General features: G+C 57.3%; 1 protein-coding gene across 14 annotated transcripts in view; it reads left to right on the top strand.

Moving 5' to 3' along the window:
* The window catches only part of ATP2B2 (ATPase plasma membrane Ca2+ transporting 2), a 380163-nt gene that overhangs the window by 201642 nt on the left and 160110 nt on the right, over positions 1-18411 (top strand). Inside the window, exon 1 of one of the 14 annotated variants that reach the window (XM_061397075.1) lies at positions 1096-1233. The exons of 11 other annotated variants lie outside the window; for them this stretch is intronic. The gene's annotated coding sequence lies outside the window, so the exon portion shown is untranslated. Of the gene's footprint in view, positions 1-1095; positions 1234-16452; positions 16629-18411 lie in introns of those variants that run through there. 2 more of the 14 variants (XM_061397084.1, XM_061397073.1) reach the window with 2 other exon arrangements.

Raw genomic sequence — 18411 nt, 5'->3', positions numbered from 1 at the left:
GGAGGCCGGTGGAGGGGGAGGCTCCGGAATCTAAGAGAGGCCCCTGCATGCACTGTGACCTCCTACCCTTGCTCCCAGGGCTGGCCTCCTCACCCATCAGGAGGTAAATGGACAGCAGGTCTGCAGAGAAGAGGTGGGAAGAAGCCGGCAACTGGCTGGGGGAATCCCATTCTTGCAGACTCCTTGTTGGGGGTCTCTGGGGTCCTCTGGACACCATCAACCCCCCAGCTCATCACCCTGCAAATTCTGGAGAGGTGCAAGGAATATGCAGCCCTTTGCCAGGGGGCACTTGTGAGTGGAGAAATGGCCCCTGGAGAGAGTCCTCTGCAGACCTGCAGCCCCTAGGCAGGTGGGGGTGCTCCCAGCCCGCAGTGGGGCTGCGGTGGGTCCAGGGGCTGTGGGTGCCCTGGGGCTGTGTTCCCATGGCAGCAGGGAGCTCACTGCCGGCTTGGTTCCATTGGTCCTACAACCACAGTTGTGTTTAGTCTGTCTTGAGTCCACCCGCTCCCCATGTGACCTTTGCCCCCCCAGGTCTGGGGATGTCCTGCTCAAAAAGAGGGGGTACCAGAGCCCCTGCCTAGCTGAATGGGTCCCTCGGAAAGTAAGGGAAAGTAGGGCGGTATGGGCAAAATCCTCCCCTCTCTATCAGTCCCCCCCCCCCCCCGCCGCCCCGCCCCGCACGTCCACCGCTCACCCGAAGGACCCCCTCCCCTCCAGCGCAGCCCCGAGCCTACCCCCACCATGCCCTTGACATCCCCTCCTGCTTGGGGGAGCGGGCATATTCCTGGACTCTGCCAGCTTCGGTTCCTCATGACCCCACGGGGAGAATTAAAACCGCAGACAACACCGTGGCGGTGGCGGTGGTGGTTCGGTCCGCGCACCGCCGCCCCCGCCCCCCGCCTCCCCCAGCCCCCCATCAGAACGCGCCCTCCCCGCGCCCCTCCCTCGTCCTCCGGTGCCCCCTCCCCCAGCCTGGGCGGCTGTGCAGCGACAGGGGCGGCATCCACCTCCCCCGAGATCTTGCATTTTGCCGGCTAGATGCTCTCCTAGAAGCCGGCGCCGGCGCCTTCCCACCTCCCCCCCGCCCCCCCACCTGCTCGGGCAGGATGGTACAGTCTGCAGAGGGACCCGGGCACGCCGGCTGGGCTCAGCCGCGGGACCAGCTGCCGCACCGCGATTCCGGGGCTGCCCGCCTGGAAACCGTGCCGGATTTGTGGCGATTTTCGTAGCCAAGTAAGTACCGGCATCCCCCAGCATGAGAAATAAAAAATAAAAAGCGCCCCATTTCTCTCTCCCCTTCCTCCCTCATCCATTTTATTTTGTTTCATTTCGTTTCTTTTTTTTTTTTTTTTCCAGTGCTGATGGTGGTGGCGGTGGCAGCGTTGGTGGGGGGAGGGGGTGTGGGTAAGAGCCGGGCTTGTTTATCTGACAGCAGCTCAGGCTGCACTAGGAGCCGGCCCGCTGAGGGAGACACTAGTGTGAGGGTCCATGTGCTGTGGGGGGAGGGCTGGGGCGCCAGGGACATGGGCAGGGGGGCCTCGGACAGGCGGATGCCCGGGGTCTCAGGCAGATTCTGGCTGCCTCTGGGCAGCGGATGCATCTAATGGACGTTACGCAAGGGCCGGCCGGCAGGCAGTGGGGGCAAGGTTCTTTTCCTTCTGAGCTTCGTCCCAGGGAGACGCAGGGGACCGGAGGCTGCCCCCTGCCCGCCGCGGCCAGAGTCCCGGGAAAGAGGCAGAGGGAGGCCCCCGTGGAGGGTCCCCTCGGTGGGGTTGGCTGCTGCGGAGTACTGGGGAGCCCCCCACCCCGCCCCGGGTCAGGCCAGCCGGGCGTGTGGTGGCAGGGGCAAGTCCCCCGGGTTCCTGAGACGCCTGGTGAGGAGCAGGAGTGGCATGGCCAGCCGTTTTGCAGCAGTCATGCTGGGTGGTGGAGCTGGCACTTTTGCTCCAAAGCCCCAGCCAGCCTCGGTGGCCCCTGGCTGAGCCCTAGGCATCGGGCAGGGGGCCTCCTCCCTGCCCCCAGGCAGGGTCAAGGTTGGGAAATCCAGCAGGGGGCCTCTGCATGCCCCTAGGATGAGCTGCCGTGGCAGCGTGGCAGCCACCCGTTCTAGCCCAGTGGCCGGTCCACGCCACAGCTGTCCTCTGCTCACCCAGGTCGTGTGGGGAGGGGTCGGCCCAACCTGGCTCGACCTTCAGAAGGGTAAGTGAGCAGGCAGGCTCCACCAGCAGAGGGTCTAGGCGCAACGCTGAAGCCCCCTTGCGCGGCACGGAGCGGGCTCCTCTCCTTGCCTGCATTGCTCTCCAGGTCGCTGGGAGGAGGCAGAGCTGACGTTTGGGGCATCTCCAGGAGCGGCGGGCGCCATCCGGAGAAATTCTCCTTTGACGTGTGCACGAGGAGGGGGCTTGGAGCTCAGGCCCCGGGGCCCTCCGCCTGTTAACTTCGCTGGAAGAGCAGAGGCAGGGAGGGGGCTGTGTCTCTGGGGGAGCCCTGCTGGTGAGGGGGGTGGTGTCCAGGAAAGAGGCGGGTGGCCCATATTATTCAGCCACCTTCATACTCCCCCTAGTCCCGTTCTCATCAGGGCACACATACATCCACAGATCTGCACAGATGCACATATACAAATATAGTACACAGAGTAGTGCATCATATGTGTTCAAATTATACACACACATATGGCGTGCCGGTGCCCCCAGATACACCCCAGCACATGTGAACACAGTTCACAGCCCTGAATACCACCTGCTCACCTGCAGAATACAGCATCTACACGACTGCAGCATGCATGTGCCTGCAAGTGCACACACACACACTCACACCTGTGAGGGCAGCATGCCCTCACACGCGTGTGAGCAGCGCCAACCCAGAAATGCCATAGGCTGCCCATGGGTGAATCGGCCCACGCCGCCAGGCCCCGTAGCAGCCGTGACTGTGGCTTGTGAAAGTGACAGGCACGCACGTGTGGCGTCCTGCGTGCCATCCGCATGCCCATCCATGCACTGGCAGGTGCGGGGCCTGCTGGAGTGTACCCATGGGCGAATGTGTGTTGCCGGGGTGCTAAGATGGCCCAGGCAGAGACGTAGCACACACTGGCCCCTCGATAGGCAGGCATCTTTCGTGGGAGTGCAGGAACCTCCTGGGTGCGCCCCAGGGGGCTGCCTGTGGGGCAGAGGGACACCTGGCCCCATGCAGGCCTGAGGGGAGGGCCAGCCCACATTCCCAGGAAGCCGTGCCTGTGCTCAGCAAGGCCATCTTGGCTTCTTGGTGCTCTGCAGAAGTGCCTGGAATTGGAAAGGAAACAGAGGAGGAGGCGAGGGTGGCCTCTGCCCATGACCCAGACCACCAGGAGCCCAGACTAGCCCCGCCACCCGCTTCTCTGGGCACCTGAAAACCGGCACGCTGGTGTGGGGTCTTTGAGAGCTGGGGCGTGGGATGCCTCTGGCAGCCTCCAAAGTCTTCTTCAATCCGAAAGTCAGAAAAGCTGCCCGTGGCTGGTCCCCTCCCTCTGTTTTCCCACTGACCACCCCACCCCTCCCCCCACCCTCTCTCTCTCCGCCCAGGACAGGTGCGGGTCAAGGACACCGGGACAGATGATAATAAGCCTGCTAGCCTTCACGGAGCTAATGACTCCGTGGTTGGCACTTCAGTGAGGCCTCCCATAGCCTTCTTATCCTCAAATCCCAGATGAAGAAGCTGCACAGAGAAGTGAAGGCACTTACCCAAGGTCACACAGCTGGAACGTGGCAGAGATGGGGGGTAGGCTAGGCCGCCAGGATCCCTGCCTGACCCCTGAGACCCCCTCCTCCTCTCCCGTCCTGTGAAAGGCCAGCTCCAATTTGGGCTGCCAGCCTCTTGAGCGCCAGCCAGCCAAGATCTTAGGATCTGGGGGTGAGGCTCCAAGAAAAGGTCCAGAGGGTCTCCTGTGGCTGAAGGCAGAACCCTCCCCAGGCAGGTGTGGCCCTGTCCTGGGCAGCCGGATACCTCTGCCACCCCGCGACCCCACGGAATTGACACCTACACCCAGCCAGGGGAAGGGACTTGTCCAAGGTCATACTGTGCTCAGTGGAGAGTGCGGAGTCTTGCCAACCCCCCTCTGGTCCCAGGCACCCTGCAGCAGAGGCCTGTTTGGGCCACTGGTTTCCCCCAGATATTTGAGTCTAAGGTAAAAGGCTGCCCATGCCAGGCCCAGGCTCTTTCCCCAGGAAGCTGTGTGACCTTGGGCAAGTCTCTCTGTCTCAGCATCTCAGTGTCTTCACGTGTGGCCAGGGCAGACCTGTCCCTGCCCTGCCTGGCCCGCAGCTGGCCGGGGCCCTGGACTGCCGCAGAGAGCTGTGTACAGAGCCATGCCTGGAGTCAAGGCCAGGAGCCGGGGCAGCAGAGCACCTTGCTGCTGTGATCGGCCAAGGTCAGGAGCGGAGACAAGGATGGGAACCTAAAGAATCACCTGTGGGGGCAGATCTTTGGGTCCCCCAGTATGTCAGGAGGTCCTGGGGACTGCCTCTTCATCAGAGTCCCTGCGTTCTCATCCCTACGGCTCTGAGACCCCGGGGAGGGAGGAGCCGAGGGGCGTAAGAATGAGCTTTTGGAGCTCACGGACTCTTGGAGCTGGGGGTGCCTGCCATCAGGCGGCTCCCCAGCCACCACCGCCTCCTGGGAAACTGAGGGTGCCTGGCAAGTTGGCAGCAGAAGGAGACTGAACCTTGGCTGTCCAGCCCTCCAGTCCTCCGTCCGACCCCCAGCCCCTGACTTCCACGTGCACAGTTAAATCAGGCCTCTCTGGGAGCCAGGCAAGCTTCAGATCCCATGTGGCTGGGAGGAGGGCTCCAAGGAGACTCCCTGGGCCTTAGCCCTGAGCCCTGGGGATGCCTCACCCCAGCCGTGTCCTGACAGTGGTGACAAGGCTCCTGTCTGTAACTCTACTCTGCCCTTCTCTAGAACGGAGATAGTTTTAAAGCAGGGCTGCTTAACTCAGGGCTTCCTGGGTGGCTCAGAGGTAGAGAACCTGCCTGCCAGTGCAGGACACACGGGTTCAATCCCTGGGTCAGAAAGATCCCCTGGAGGAGGAAATGGCAACCCACTCCAGTATTCCTGCCCGGAGAATCCCATGGACAGAGGAGCCTGCTGGCCTGCAGTCCATGGTGTGGCAAAGAGTTGGGCACAACTGAGCACGCACGGTTTATTCAGATTGATATTGAGAAGCAGCTGGCACATAGTAGGTGCACAGCCAAGGCTGGGGCTGTGGAGGAGCCTGGGCTACAGAATGCAGCTCCTCTCAGCCTCCTTAGTTCCCAAAGGGCTGCGGTAGAGCTGTCTGGGGTGCGGGATCTGGGTGCCACATGCACACACACGATGTAGGGGTGGACAGGCGCCTCCCCCAGCCCTGCCTGGAGCACACAGTGCAGACTGGGAGGCCAGGCGGGCCTCATGCCTGGAATCTCGACCCCCACGCCCCACCAGCCCAACCTGCTCTCTCCAAAGTCTGAATATTGAACCTGCGCTAGTTCATCCCTCTCTCTCTCTGTAGGAGCCTGAAACAAGATATTTAGGGAGAATGTTCTCCTGGGTGGAGACAATTGGGTGTCTGGCTTTACCCCTTATTGAGAGGCTTCCCTGGTGGCTCAGAGGGTAAAGCACCTGCCTGCAATGCAGGTAGACCTGGGTTCGATCCTCTGGGTGGGGAAGATCCCCTGGAGAAGGAAATGGCAACCCACTCCAGTTATCCTTGTCTGGAAAACCCCATGGAGAAGCCTGGTAGGCTACAGTCCATGGGGTCGCAAAGAGTCAGACACGACTGAGTGACTTCACTGTGTCACTTTTTGAGAGCTGAAAGTGGATGGAGGCGGTGTGTCCTGGCATTCCAGGTGACCACCATTGCCCAGTTCACCCATCTGTGGAGTGGATGACAATGGTACCCACGTCCCAGGCTGCAGTAAAGCGCGAGTGAGAGGGTGCTGGGCTCAGGATGTGGCTTGTGTTCATGGCTTAGTGAGTGGAAACTGGAGACTGAGAACCGGAAGGTGTGAGCTTAGAACCTACCTCCGCGGCTTTTGCGTGCCCTTGTGTCAGCCCTGCCGCCTCTTGGAGCCTCGGTTTTGGATCTGTAAAGTGGGACTGTGTTTCCCAGTCTGCCCACTTCATAGGACTGCAGGGTGACAGCAGTTAAAAAAGAAGTAATGTGATTGCCGGGTGACGTGTTGAGGGCTTCACCCTGCCCTCCAGCCCTCGGAAGCATCCTGCACAACTCAGGAAGCCTCTGCAGGGTTCCGTGCAGGGCGAGGTGGCCGGGCCAGATGTGGTCAGGGGAAGGGACACCAGGACTGGGGTCCCTGAGGCTGCAGAGGCCCCGGGTGTAGGGGAGATGACCTTGGTCTGAGGATTGAGTGACCGGGTTTCCAGGCCCACCTCTGGCATGGATCAGTGACTTTGGGCAAGTTGTGATGGCACCCTGGTCCCATGCTCCCCCTGGAAGGCGGGGGCCGTGATCCCGCCCGCCTCATGTCCTCAGTGGGAGCAGATTCTCCTGCCAGCCGGCCCTCGGGGTGAAGAGGCTGAGCCAGGGCGAGTCGGAGGCGTGATCAACCGCAGCAGTTACAACTGCTGTGTGTGTTTGCTGTGGCCATCGTTGCAAACGACCACAAACTGTTTAATGGCTTAAAACAATGAAAGTTATTTTCTCACAGTTCTGGAGGCTGCAAGTCTGAAATCAAGGTGTTGGTAGGGCCAGTTCGCCCTAGAGGCCCCGAGAGAGGCGATACAAGGCGTTTCTTGGCTTACAGCCGCGTCACTCCCTCTCAAATCTGTATTCATCTCACCCTGTGTCCTCTCCCCTTTCACCTCCTCTTTATAGTCACTGAATACAGGGCCCACCCTAAATCAAGGATGACTGAGATTTACAAAGACCCCCTTTCGAAATAAGGGCACCTTCTGAGGTGCCAAGTAGGCTTGAATTTGGGTAGACACGATGCAACCCATTGCAGTCACGAATGGAGCCAGCCACTGTACCTGCAGGTGTGTGGCCCCCAAATACAGAGGGCCTCCTGGAAGGGACTTGAGCATCCCGAGTTTCTATGTTTGCCGGGGGTCTTGGGATGACTGTATTTGTTGAGCATTTACTGCCGTGTATGTGTTAGTTGCTCAGTTGTGTCCAACTCTTTACGACCCTATGGACTGTAGCCCCCCAGGCTCCTCTGTCCATGAGATTCTTCAGGCAAGAATACTGCAGTGGGTTGCCATTTCCTTCTCTGGGGGAATCTTCCCAACCCAGGAATCGAACCCAGGTCTGCAGTGCAAGCAGATGCTTTACCGTCTGAGCTACTAGAAAGCCCCTTTACTGCCAGTGAATCCAACGCACATTGCTGCATTTCCTCACTGTTACCCATTTTACAGACAAAGAGACTGAGGCCTGGGGAGTTCAGAAGTGCCCAAGTCACCCAGCAAAAGAGGGGCAGAGCTGAGAATGTACCTAGGTCTCCAGCGCACTTTCTCCTTCCTCCCTTGGTACAGCTGCTGAACGGAGGCTCCATGTAGCCAGGAACCCACAGGGCAAGACCTCCAGCCAGCCCTGTGTTCACCCAGAGCCTGCAGGGCCTTGGGGAGAGAAGAGCTAAGAGTGGGCAGGGTAGCTGGCGGGGCGTGAGTGAGCCCTGCTGACCCCTGAAGACCAGTGCAGGGCAGAAGGTTGAGATCCCACAGTCCCTTCTGTGAACCTCAGTGTTCTCTTCTGGAGAATGGGACAGCAGCCACTCAGTCTGTGGGATCATAGCCAAGTTCTAAAATGCTAATCCTAATAGTCATTTCTAATCGTTAAAATGTATCCTCAAGCATTTTACAAATATTTTTTTAACTTAATGTGTGGGAGGGTAATTGCTTAATCCAAGCCATATGCTAACAAGTGGCTCCACCGTGAAATAGCTGTGTGTGGTTGAACCCGTGACTTAACCTCAGTTTACTCCTCCATTAAGTGGGGGTAACATCAGTAGCCACCTTCTCAGTTGTGAGAGGCAAATGGGTTTCAAATCAAGCGCCTTGTGCTGTGTTGCAGTTGAGGGCCCAGAGGATGTTTCTTCATCTGTATGATGGGGAGTAAGAAAAGTGTTGTTGTTATTATTATATTGTTGCTTGTGGGAGAATTTGGTGAAGTAATGCAAAGGAAGCGCTCAGCTCAGGGCCTGCCCAGAGGTCAGTGTTAAAGTAATCGCCTCTCGTGCCATCAGGTAGACTTGAATTGAAATCCCAGTGCCAGCGTTTGCTGCTGTGTGACCTTGAGCTTTGCCTCTCTGAGCTTGAAGAACCGTATCTCACAAACATATCTGTGCACGATGTGATGGACAGAAAACTGTCACAAGTGAAGCCCCCACCGCATCAGATGTTTGAAAGACGTTGCATTTCTGTCCTGCTTTTGGGGGAGGGCCCCCAGAGGACTTCCTTAAAGATATCTGCAGAAGGGGCAAATCCTGGTCCCAGGGCTGGAGTGGATTTGATTTTCAAAGACCCAGAGATGCTGTGCTGTAGTGAAGCCTGGGGTTGGAAGAGCTTGTCGGGGGAAGCCATGAGTGGATGGCCGTGTTTGGGGTCCAGGAGCCTTGTAGCTCCTGGGGAAGGAAGTGGGTCTCTCCAGGCTTCTCCTGCCACTGCAAGGGAAGTTGTCTACAAAGGTCTGGACTTCTCCATGCCGGCCCAGGCCGCTTCACCCGCCCACGCCTGGCTGCCCAGGGGCTGCACTGCAGGAGCTGTGGGCAGTTTGGGCCAGAGGCATCACTGTAGCCTGGCCTCCCTAGACTGAGTGCCCGCTCCAGGGTAGCTCGGGAGCTGAGCTGCCACCACTTCCTGTCCAGGCCGGGCAGGGCAGGAGGATCCTGGCTGTTGGGGAAACAAGCTGGGGGCTCCAGCTGCCCGAGTCTGCTCCTCGACCTGAGGCGCCAGGGGGAGAGGGGGGCAGGGGGAGGTCCCACATGGCCTGGCTGAGCGGTGATGTGGACGGTGGTTCAGGACCAAGTGCCGACCAGCTGTGTGCCCTTCCCCTCTGGGCCTCAGTGCCCTCAGCTGTCAATGGGGGCAGCGCCTCCCTAGTAGGGCATGGTGGTGAAAGCTGAGTCTCATGGGGATGGCGTGGTGCACGTCTTGACATCTCTGAATCAGGGCACGCAGTAGACCCAGCCATGCCTCTCTCTTTCTGACGCGTACATAAAGTAGCGATGCTTCTTCCAGCAGATGCATCTTAGCTTCACTGAAATACGGTGAATAAGATAATAACCTATCAGGGACTTGGACAGGGCCACCAGGTGGGGAGAACAGAGCCATCTCCCACCTGCATGCCCAGCTCAGTCACAGTGGAATCTTGGGTGTTTCTGTGCATCTCACGGGAGCCCTCATTTCCTCTTCTGAAATGATCCCGGCCTCCCAGAGCTGTCGTGAGAAGTTAACAAGCTCCTGTGTGTACCACGTGCCCAGCAGAGTACCCGTATGCAGTAGGTGCCTAAAAATTGCCAGTTCAGAGCAAACAACGAAGATGGTAGTACAGGGAGGAGTTTAAAGCCCAGACTCTAGGATTTCAACTCCTGCTCCATCGCTTCCTTGCTGTGTGACTTTGTGCCAGCTTCATAGCTTCTCTGTGCCTTGGTCCCACCATCTTAAAATGGATGTAACAGAAGTATCCAATTCATTCGATTGCTGTGAGAATTAAATAGAATTAAAGTGCCTGGAGGAAGTGCTTGACTGAAGTGTAAGCAATTATTATTCAATGAGCTTCTAATGAGTCTCTTCTAGTTCCATAAATGGTAGTGAAAATGGACACAGGGCTCAATAAAATACTAGCAAGACAGACGGCACCCATTTTACAGATGAAACGGCTGAGGTCCAGGTTTTACGTCAGCTTGCCCAAGGTCACACAGCTGGCCCTCCCCAGAGCAGGAACCTGACCCCAGCTCCAGGCACCAGTCTGATGTCTCCTCCTGGCCCGTGTCAGTCTGGAACTCTGTGATTCTCATGGAGAACGAGGTTCCTGCCCGGGGGAGGGTAGGTTTCAAGAAGAAACGGCAGCCAGATGCAGTGTCTTCCAGGTTGGGGTTCCCATCAGAAGTGGTTTCTTCTTCCTTTATGCCTCTGCCTGTTCCCCACGGTGCAGGGGATGGGGCTGAGCTGAGCCAAGCCCAAGGCCTACAGAGCCTGCCACCCCAGTCACCCTGCGGGTCTACCTGCCAGCCCTGCTGGCCTCTAAGCGCCTTCTTGGGGACTGCTGCAGAGTTGACACAGCAAAGCTCCCTCCTGGAGGGAGCTAAAGCCCCGCTGGCCAGCTGGTCCAGATGCCGAGCTGTGCCAGGGTCACAGAATGGATTGGGACGGGAGAGGGCGAGCAGAGACCGGGGTGCAGCTGGCCCTTGACAGACACTCCAAGTAACCTTGGACTCGTCACGGTCCCTCCCTGGGCACCAATCTCCCATCTTTGAAATGAGGACTTAGGAGCCAGATGGGCCCCCTGGGACTTTAAATGTCTAAGATTCAAAATTTCCCAGACATTGCTGATAGTCAAGGTTACAGGGAAGGGCCGGGGCTGGAAGAGAAGGAGCCTGTGGCTCTGTGTGCACATCCTTGGGGACCTGAGGTTGGGCTTCCTGGGAGCAAGCCTGAGACAGCAGTCGCTCCTGTTCACCCCAGGATGATTCCAGAGGAGGAGGCAGGCCGAAGGTCTAACAGCCCAGCACTGGGGAGCAGGGTCTGCTGGTAGGGGGCGGGGGGCACCAACTGCGGCCCTGCAGTCCTGTATATTTGCGATGCGGAGGTCGCTGAGAACCAGCCTCTTCCTAGCAACTATCTGAAGGCAGGAGATTAAGAACTCTTAAGGCCACTTCTAAATTTATCAACTTACATGACTCACTTCAGATTAAAACCAGGCCCTTCTCCCCATTCCCACCCCCAGCCAATTTCAAGTTTCCAAGCTCAGAGGGAGGATCTTGAAAAGGGAAGAGAATAGAAATCGATAAAACCAATATTGGCTGAGGACTTAGCATGTGTCAGGCCAGGTGCAGCCCCAGGTAGAAGGCGGTAGGTGAGAGCAGACGCCCAGCTGTTGGCTGGACCATGAGTAACTGCTGTGCCCAAGGTGTGGCCTCGCCGACCATGGTCCTTGCGCCTCAGTGGGCCTCAGTTTCCTCATCTATGAAATGGGGCCAGTGTTGGGAGGAGCCGTGGCTGTAGCCACCCACACTCAGTCAGTGGGAATAGAATATAGGGTGACTGGGGGTTGAGGTCCAGGCTGGTTGTGGGTGTTTCTTTGCCCTCTCGGAGGCCAGGGTGTGCCCAGACATCTGCAGGCAGAGGGAACAGCTTCCCTCACCCTGGGACCTTCAGAAGCTTCTTCAGGAATCTCTGAGCTCCAGGGTCAGAGCTAGACAGTGGGACCACGGCAAGTAACGGTGAATGGAGGCTGGTGCTGACCAGTGACCTGAGAGCTTTCCCCTGGGGACCTCCTCGAGCCTCACCACAGCCCCCATGGTAACCAGATTACCGGTAACAGCGTCATTAACCAAGGGCTTCTGTGCGCAGCGCTGTCCACATGTGTCCCTTCACCCCTCGTGGCCGTGACTGGACCCCTTTACAGAGGGACACCCGGGCTGGGGGGAGTGTGGCAGTTCCAGCCAGCTCTCCCAGCTGAGAAGGGCACCCCTGGGAGGAAGCCAGCCCCCTCCCCGCCCCCATTATCCTACTGTGTGCATTGGACTCGGAGGACCGGGGCCCAGGGCAGAGTCGCCCAAGGTTGCCCAGTGACAGCCAGAACACCAGGACTCTGTCCATGGTACTGGCCACCACCCCCAAAGGTCATAATACCACCCCAATCCTCCAGGGGAAAGGGTGAGGCCTCGGGCCAGACATCAAGCCAAGAACAGGGTCACTTACACACAGCCTGTGCACTCAACACAGCTGCCCGCTGGTGCAGAGGACATTCAGGAGACCCTGCGCGCTGATACCTCGGCAATGCCAGGCCTGGGCCCCAGGAGTCAAGCGCGGCCTGCTCTTCATTCTCACCCTCTAGGATGCCCGGTGACCCTGGTAGGGTCGGAGCCACAATGGGGCCACCCTTGGGCCAGAGTGGTGACTACTTTCCTTAAGTGCCTCCTGGGCACTTCAGACCCCAGCTTTGCCACTGAGGGGCTGCCTCCCCTGGGTGGGCTGTTGCTTTCTGAGCCTTGTAGTTTTCGCCTCTGAAACGGGGAAGTGACCACAGCCATCGTGGAGAGGGTAGGCGTGACTCGCAGGCCCTGTGCATCTCCTGCTGGCTGCCTCCTCACTAATGTGGGTATCACCCTGGCTCGAAACACGCGGTTCTCCTGTCCGTCCTGTGAAGAAGGCGTTCTCGTCCTCGCTTTGCAGACCAGACACAGGTGTCCCTCAGAGATGTCCAGGGACTCACTCTGGTCTGGCAGATCAGTAGTAGAGCCATGAGCAGGAGCTGGTCAGTTCTCGTGCTTTGAGGGGCTCGTTGGCATATTCTTGAGGCCTCAGCAGGCAGTCAGGGGCATCGTGTGAGGGTTTTCTCTACCCGAATGTAGAGTTGTGGGATCCTAGGTGGAGAAGACAGCCAAGGGCAGTGGTTAAGAGTGGGCCCTGGAGTCTGAGCACATGGGCTTGCTTCCCAGCCCGAGTGCTTCCTTGCTGTGTGATCTTGAGCAAGTGACGTAACCTCTCTCTGCCTCAGTCGCCTTCCCTGCACACCGGAGTACAGTGTAGCGCCAACTTTTCTGGAGTCCTGCTGGTTCAATGAGTTAATGGGTATAAAGAGCTTAGAACAGTGCCTGCCTCTTAGGAAGCTCTATAAAGTGTCAGCTATTTATTATTATTAATCATATCATCAGAATGGGACGGGGGAGCCAGGCTTTGCCGTCTCTCCCTCAGTCTTGCCTCCAGCCTCCTCCCTGGCCGTGCATGGCCACCAGGGGGCCCTGCTCAGAACGTCCATCTGGCCAGCCACTCTGTGGGCAAGGGCTCAGTGCTCCCTGTTGCCAAGCAGACGGAGCTCAGACTCCTTGGCCCCTGTTCAGCGCTACCATGATTTATCCCCATCTACCCTTCCAGCACCTCCCTCCAGCTTCACCTTCTTCCCATTCCTCTCTCCTCAGTTAGTTATTTCATCCACTAAGTACACGAGTCATTCAGTACAGATAGGAGTACAGCTCCTGTTCACACCAACCTTTCCCCACCTCTGAGCCTTTGCCCGGACGGTGTCCATCCCTGAACACCCTTCAGCCATCCTTCAGGGCCTCCTGAAATGCAGGAAGACTTCCTGCCTCTCCGTTTGTTTTACGCTCCTCCTGTAAGCTCCTGCACCTCTGGAGTCAGGCCCCAGCTAATGAGTCTTGTTTGTTTCCATCTGTGTGTTTGTCTGAGATTTCGTCAGAACGTTGTTGAATAAACACGTGTGGAACAAGTGAAAGGATGACCTGCCTCACTGGTCCCCCGTATCCTCTCTTGCTCCCCCCCACCACCCCAAATCATCTGTTCTCCCTAAGTGGCCAGATGGATGCTTTTAATGATGCCGACCAGACTGTGGTGCTTTCTGCTTCAGTCTCTGCAGTCCTCTGCCATGCTGCACAGGATCAAACCCAGACTCCTCCCACGGCCTGTGGGCCCCTCGTCACACCCCTCGCCCCTCACTCGCCTCCTCTAGCTCACCGGTCATCTTTCCAGTCCTCAAGCTCTTCGGCCTCTTTCCCGCCTCAGGGCCTTTGCACTTGTTTCCCCGATCTAGACTGCCCAAAACCCTTCTCTTTCTATTATAGGCTCCATCTCATAGGCACCCCACTGAGATCCTCCCTGATCTATTAAAGGGAGTGTTCCCGGTCACGGCCCTTGTCTTTTAATAGCATTTGTCACAATTCGTAGTCTTTTCAGTGTTTATTCTCCTGTTTGTCGTCTGGCTCCCCCACCCACGGCAGACGGGAGGTGCATCCGTCCCATTCAGTGGGGGAGGGCTCCTGTTTTGATCGGCTGTTTCGAAGGCGAAAACAGTGTCCTTACTTAGTATCACTCTTGACCCTCGATATAGCAGACGGGGAGACGTGATCGTGGGGGTTGCCTGGGAACCTCATGCTCACCCTGCCTGCCTTTAGTCGATCGAACAGGGCGGGGGCAGAGAGAGAGAGTGAGCGAGAGGTGCAGCCCCAAACGAGACAAGTGCAACGTGTAGCCTCCTTCTGTTTGCGTTTTGCTGGAGAGAGGGCAGTACGCAGACCGCCAGGACTTGGAATGGTCTGACGCCAGGTAGCAGTGATGGTGCGAGGCAGACACAGCAGAGGACGGTGCGGGAGGAAGAGCCCCCGGCTGCCCCCTGCTCTGAGAAATTAGGCTTTGTCGCATTGTTGGTGGCTCCACTGTGTACGATCAGACTTGAAGAGCCTTTAATGATGGGTTTGGGGCCCAGGCCTTAATAAAGGGAAATTTCTGCTGATTAGACCCGCCTAGGACAAGCTCTGGAAAGTGCGTGCTTGACGCTCACCTGCCCCCTTCCAACCTTCTCCCCCCAGCAGGGAACCCAGAGCTGCTAATTAATGTGTCCCCAACCCATGAGGTGCCCGGAAAAGAAACCAGGCAGCAACTGCTCCGAAAACCGATTTCCTTTTCTTAAACTTCAGTCATTTGCATTACAAAAATAATGGTTTGCTTACTGAAACAGACAGAAAGATACAGAATGGTCTGTATCTACACATCCCAGTCACCAGATGTAACCTCGGTCCGAACCCTGTTTTGTAGCTTTTAGGATGCATAGTTTCACGGCCCTGAGAAAGGGATACATGTACATAGAGAGTTGATAACACATTATAGTTTTGTTGTTGTCTTTCAAGTATAGTTGATTTACCGTATTGCGCTGGTTTCAGGTATACACCGTAACCTGCAAAAAAAAAAAAAAAAACCTGAATCATGGTATAGTTTTATGCTGGAAGTTCTTTTCCTTTCTTTGTTGCTGCTTAGTCACTAAGTCCCATCCAACTCTTTGTGACCCCTTGGACTGTAGCCCACCAAGGATTTCCCAGGCAAGAACACTGGAGTGAGTTGACATTTCCTTCTCCAGAGGGATCTTCCTGATCCAGGTGTTGAACCTGCCTCTCCTGCATTGGCAGGTGGATTCTTTACTGCTGAGCCACCTGGGAAGCCCTCTTTACTGGTACATAAGATTGTGGTACAGCTTACAATTTGACTTGTGTGTGTGTGCTCAGTTGTTCAGTCTATCTAACTCTTTGGGACCCTATGGACTGTAGCCCTCCAGGCTTCTCTGTCCGTGGGATTCTCCAGGCAAGGATATTGGAGTGGGTTGCCATGTCTTCCTCCAGGGGATCTCCCTGCCCCAGGGATCAAACCTGCATCTCCTGCACTGGCAGGCGGATTCTTTATCGCTTAGCCACCTGGGAAGCACCCTCCCTTAGTGGTACATAAGATTGGGGTGCACCTTACAATTTGACTTAGGTTTGAGGAAATCTGGCAATTTGCTATCTCCCTCCCTTGCTTATATATTCACATACTGGTAGATACAAGTTTGGAGGGAGTTTGCTTCTTTTCTTTGGAGTCATTTTGTTTGTACCGTGGCTTTGCTGTGTCCCTTAGGGTGCTGTGGCCCTCCTGGTGGCTGGGCAGTCTCTGAGGGGCACAGAGGCTAGTGCAGGTGACAGGGGCTTGGCAGCCGCTCACCCTGCCACCCACCCACTGTGGTGCCGCATCTCTGTGCCCCCAGCGCCTCACACACAGTGCCCAGCACAAGCTGGCACCAAGCGGGTGCCCGGGGATTGTGCTTCCCCCTCCTCTACCCCCACGATGTGGACAGTGTGGACTGGCATCATCGCTCCTGCCCCAACCAAAGACATCGTTGCCCTGAGACCCAGAGGAGGGGCAGGGAGCCTGAGCTCAAATAAAAAGGCTGGATGCAAAAGGTCAGCTAAAAAAAGCCACATGCAAACAAAGGCAGGAGGTGAAATCAGAATAACAGGCACAAAGGTCAGAAGGAGAGAAGAATGAAGGGCATTAACCACGAACCTGAAAAGAGCTTCTCACCCCCAAAGCAAATAAGGCTCATTTTAAAAAGTCAGCTGAAGCAAGTAGAGGCTTCTTAGTAAGAAGAAGGTGATCCTCTGAGGGCAGGTACAGGTCAAGGTGACCCTCTGGTCCAGTCCCAGCCCCCACCATGGCAGCCAGGTGCCAGGGCCCTGGGCTCCTTCCCTCCTCTAGTTTCTCCATCTGAGTGCTGTCAACTGACTCACATCTAGACTCTGCTCTAAGTGCTGGGGGGGATTTGCTGAATACAGCATCCTTCTGGCAATCATTACCCCCACTTTACAAAACAGGGAGTGAGGTCCCCAGACATACAGTGACCTGCCCAAGGGCGCCAAGCCAGCAGGCTGGCTCCAGTGCTCTGAGCCTGACCGTGAGGCCAGTGGCCTCCAGTCCCCGAGCGCTTGGCCTCGCAGGGACACCAGTCATTGCAGACCAGTGAGTGTGCTCACAGCCCGGCGAGAGGGCAGCCTCAGGGATGCGGGCCCAGGGAAGGCAGCCACTTGCCGGTGCTGTCGGGGAACAGCCCCGAGAGGGCCCCACGCGGCCAGCCGCAGCCGAGCAGAAGGGTAAACGAGAGCCAGCCAGCTGGAAGGAAGGTAGGTGGTGGGGAGGGCGCCCCAGGCGAAGGCGCAGCCTGAGCCGGCAGAGACGCCAGCAGAGGCCAGAGCAGAAGGCAGCGGGTGGGGTGGGGAGCACAAGAGGTGGCAGGGCCAGGCTGAGGGCAGGTGTTAAGCTGGGGAGTGGTGTGGCCAGACGGGCCCCTTGGGGAAATCCCATGGCCCTAGTGAGGATAACGGGTTGCTGAGAGGAGGCTGGAGGCCCAGGAGGCTGGAGGCCGGAGGCCCAGGAGGCTGGAGGCCGGACAGGCATTTGGGCAAATAAGGGGCAGGTTCTGGGGGGAGGAGGCAGGGTGAGCTGACAAGGCTTGGGGACTTCAGGGGGCAGAAATGGGAGGTCACGCTGGGTCCCTGCTGACAGTGGGGTCACTGGGGCCGATGGTGAGAGGGCAAGCAGGTCAGGGAGAACCTGTGGATCTGTTTAATGAGCGCTCAGAGGGTTGGTTATGAACAGAGACAATCATCAGATTCTGACCACTGATGAGAAGAATGCAAAAGTCCTTCATAAAATGGCAGCCCCCACCCGTACCTAAAGGTGGGCTTTCCTTCCATCCACAAACACCCGTGCAGGGCGCGCTGTGTGCCAGGCACTGCAGAGGCCACACTGGGACAACAGGGACCCGTTCACTGCCCCATGGTTTGTACTCGAGGGGGCAGAGATAGACGGTAAACAAAGATGTGAGTGGGCAGCGCGTCGGGGAGTGGTCCATGGACGGAGAGAAATAAGGCAAAGGGAGGAAGATAAAGAGAGTGGCTTCAAGGATGGGGCCAGGGAAGGCCTCCCTGAGAAGGTGGCATTTGGGCAGAGACCTGAGGGAGTTCTGTGGCTGTCTGGGGAAGCGGGAGTAGCCAGTGCAAAGGCCCTGAGGTGGGTGCATGCTCAGTGGATTCAGAGACAGGGATGAAGCCAGTGGGGTGGAGGGGAGTGAGTGAGGGGGAGTGGGGGGATGTGGTTGGAGAGGTAATGGGTAGGGGAGGGGTACAGATCATGTAGGGCCTCGTGGGCCGTTCAGGGACTTTGGGTTTTCCTCAGAGAGTGGCAGGAACCACAGGAAGGTTCTGAATACAAGAGGACTTGATTCATCTCTGACCATGTGTCTAGAACAGGCTGGGGTGGGATGAGGGGATGAGAAGCAGGGAGATCAGGGAGGAGTCCTCCTCAGTGAGCACTCTGCGAGAAGACAGTGGCTCAGCCCAGGCTAGGGACTGTGACGGTGATGAGACGTGGTCACATGGGTGTGTTTTGAAGGTAAAGCAGATAGGATCTGCAGATCGATATTTGGTGAAACAGGTTTATTAAAGAGTTGAAGATCTAGGTTAACCCCAGCACTTAGCACGCTGTCTAGAACCTGGGAACCACTTAGTCAACGTTGCATGAAAGGATGGATGGGTGGGTGGACGTCTGGGTGGAGGAATGGAGAGAGGGAGGAGAGAGTACAGGTAGGTGGGTGGGTAGGTGGAAGGACAGAGGGATGGATGGGTAGACAGGCAGGCAGCTGGATAGATGGGCAGCTAGAGGGGAGGATGGATGGATGCATGCATGCAAGCAGGGAGAGAGGAAAGGAGGCAGGCCTCGAATGCCAGACTAAGAAATCTGAACTTTCTCCGAGGCAGTGGGAGCCACCGCAGGTTCTTGAGCAGGGGCGTGACGGAACGTGAGGACTGTTGGAGGCACCATCAGATGGCGGCTCTGGGCAGTGTTTGCACCGTGTCCCAAGCTGGTAACCTCTGTGGACGCCGATTTATCAATCCTTTCTGTCGC

This window comes from Bos javanicus, chromosome 22 (genome assembly GCF_032452875.1).
Source record: "Bos javanicus breed banteng chromosome 22, ARS-OSU_banteng_1.0, whole genome shotgun sequence".
NCBI classification, from domain to species: domain Eukaryota; kingdom Metazoa; phylum Chordata; class Mammalia; order Artiodactyla; family Bovidae; genus Bos; species Bos javanicus.
The sequence above is the reverse complement of the archived record's forward strand: the minus strand, read 5'-3'. Positions and strand labels throughout refer to the sequence as shown.